This window comes from Sinocyclocheilus anshuiensis, unplaced genomic scaffold (assembly GCF_001515605.1).
Source record: "Sinocyclocheilus anshuiensis isolate Anshui unplaced genomic scaffold, SAMN03320099.WGS_v1.1 scaffold705, whole genome shotgun sequence".
Lineage (NCBI taxonomy): Eukaryota > Metazoa > Chordata > Actinopteri > Cypriniformes > Cyprinidae > Sinocyclocheilus > Sinocyclocheilus anshuiensis.
The window spans coordinates 814,408-817,327 of record NW_015536493.1 but is presented as its reverse complement, the minus strand read 5'-3'; the positions used below and the strand labels follow the sequence as shown (position 1 = coordinate 817,327).

The 2,920-nt window shown below is 36.4% G+C and overlaps 1 protein-coding gene across 1 annotated transcript in view; it reads left to right on the top strand.

Moving 5' to 3' along the window:
• The window catches only part of LOC107685814 (ester hydrolase C11orf54 homolog), an 11,101-nt gene that overhangs the window by 742 nt on the left and 7,439 nt on the right, over positions 1-2,920 (top strand). The window lies entirely within an intron of this gene.

The following is a 2,920-nucleotide window of genomic DNA, read 5'->3' as shown; positions in this document are numbered from 1 at the left end:
CTAGTATGGGTAACCATACTTGGCCACATGTCACGTCACGTCACACTTATACATCCTCAAATGAAATGGTATGGCTATAACCATGGTTAAATGATTTTATGGTTAAAATCAAATCAGACCTATTAAGCTCTGATAAAGCTGTTCATTTTTGTTACATTTTTATAGATTGTTAATGTTTTGTGTTACAAAATGGGTAACCTGTGTTCAGGTTTGAATGTAGTAATAATAATGCAAAAACCTACACTTCAGATCAAAATTGAAAAACAACAAAAAATATAATCCTTGACAAAAAGTAGTCTTTGAGAATGCCAAAAACGTGTATTTTACCCCACCGGAATGCGATTTTTACTGGGGGATCCACCTCGAAACGTGATTGGGCTAGATTTGAGTAGCAATTGGGCGGATTTTGCTGTGAAAACCTGGCAACCCTGGACATGAGTCCAAAGTTCACAAGGATTATTTTGACCAGACAACCTAATAAAAGTAAACAATTATGTATAAAAACAACTAGGGAAATCACAAGCCTCTGTATAGAGTCCTATACAGGAATCTAGTGGTTAAACCATGAAATTACAGGTTTTTCTTTTTTTTTGCTCTCAGCAGGGGGTGCTATTCTGCCTTCAAATTTGATTTAAAATTGAATTTTAAAGGCCTAGTCTCTATTTTAATCTGAAATACTGGATTAATTGAAAAATTAAAACAAACATTTTTTTTTTTTTACTATATTAAATGGGAAATATGTATCATAATTATTGCATAAATATTAATGCGTTTCTCATCACCACCTGCATTTGGTGGTTATCAGTTTATTACAAACCTCAACTGTAACTTGAATATGTTTTGGTCAACAGCTAAAAAATAAAAATTGTGCCTATGTCCAAAAATATGTACAAAGGGGTTGTCAGGAAAATGGGAGTAGCTCTGAAGTGTTGGTGAGCACATACTGTATACAAACATGGGCTAACCACGTTACCATCCCTGCTGAAATAATTAAAACACACACAGACTTTCAAATAAGTCTAAGGTGGTTTGTTCAGCTTAGCCACCTTACTGGTTTAAGGGAGCCTAAACCAGATACACACCAGACAGTCCAATTCAGAAGAGTAAGCCACCTCAGGCTGCTTTAAGTGTTTTTTCCCCCAGCAGGGATATGCAAGAACCACAGTAAAAAAAAAAAAATTCTTAACTTCTTTTTAAGTTTTGGTATTGGTAGCCTAATTGATATAACGTTCATCCGAACTTACCGCTAGGGGGCCGCTTTCATCCCCTAGAGCAGGGGTGCCCAAACTTGGTCCTGGAGGGCCGGTGTCCTGCAGAGTTTAGCTCCAGCTTACCTCAACACACCTGCCTGGAAGTTTCTAGTATGCCTAGTAAGACCTTGATTAGCTGCTTCCGGTGTTTGATTAGGGTTGGAGCTAAACTCTGCAGGACACCGGCCCTCCAGGACCGAGTTTGGGCAACCCTGATTTTGACCGTGGTGATTTTTTATGGGCTTACATCTCTGCCACAATTCTGCGCGCGAACTGAGTTATTACAAGAACATTATATCAGTTAATGAAATTACGGTATTTAACTGTAAATTTAAGTTAAAACCTAAAACGTTGTTATCGTATTGTTGACGGTAAAATTCCGGCAACCACAGCTGCTGTTTTTTTTACCGTAAATTTCACAGAATTTTTTTTACAGTGCAGATTGTCGAACGTAATAAAAAAACATATCCTAAAAGATGTGTATGAGTATTGTTTATAGTAACGGAATTACTATTGTCTTTGATAGTGTTTGAAAGAAATTAAAGGTCCTAAAGGCATCAAATAAGAATTCTATAAAAACTAAATATAATATTACTAATTTTGTTCGCTAGTAAAATGTTTTACACATAAAGAAATGAATACAATTTAAATTGTTAAAATTATTAAAATGAAATCATTGAAATTATGTGAACTTTTTGTCAAGTAAGGTTAAAGTAAGTAAATGCATTAAAGGGGTCATATGATGCAATTTAAATTTGCAAGGAATGTTGTGACTGGTTGTCAAGGCAGCCAATCAGAATTTAGCAGCCTCGTCTCTGATTGGCTGGAATTATGGCATATTGTAACGCTGGATTGTGTTGAGCAAGCGAGCCGTTGGCATTTATAGAGCACTGAGGGCGGGCATCAGGTGAGCAAGCTAGTGAACTGCACACATCCAAAAACTTATTTTAAATGCAAAATTGATTTTAGTGCGCTCACAATACTGTTTCCTTTGCGAAATTAACATTTTCTCCACAAAACTCAGATCGCGTGCATGCAAAATGCACTTTTGTGCGCTCAAAATATGATTTTTTGCACGCAGAATTGTGGCAGAGATCTAACCCTATAATTTTTTACGTACCTTTAACCCTTGTGCGGTCTTCGGTCACTTCTGACTGGAGAATTTTACATTTGGAATTTTTTTAAATCGTAGCTTCACCAGAATGGTACGAAACTTGATGACTTTTATGGCATTTGGTATGTGAACACAAAAAAATATATATATAAAAAATTGAGGGCATGATTCAAAAAAGCTAAGTGGTCGTAAAAAAATAAGTCACACTCATGGTCTTCAGTCAAAAATGACCGACCATAGGAAATGAATGGGAAATGGGGGAAAAAAATCGAAAATACAGAAAATGTTTGTGTGTAAAATCTACAAATCCCCCACAATGCAGAATAAAATTGCACAGCAATGAAGGGGTGAAACTCTAAAACATCTAGAGTGCAAAATCAACACACCAACTCACACACGCGAGGACACACACACCTGTGAACTGGTGTGACTAACACTGCAACTATGTAAAATAAAATCAATAATTCAACTACAATGCAGTAAAAAGTGGACCGCAAGGAAGGGGTTACACTCTACAACATCAAGAGTGTAAAACACACACACACACACACACACA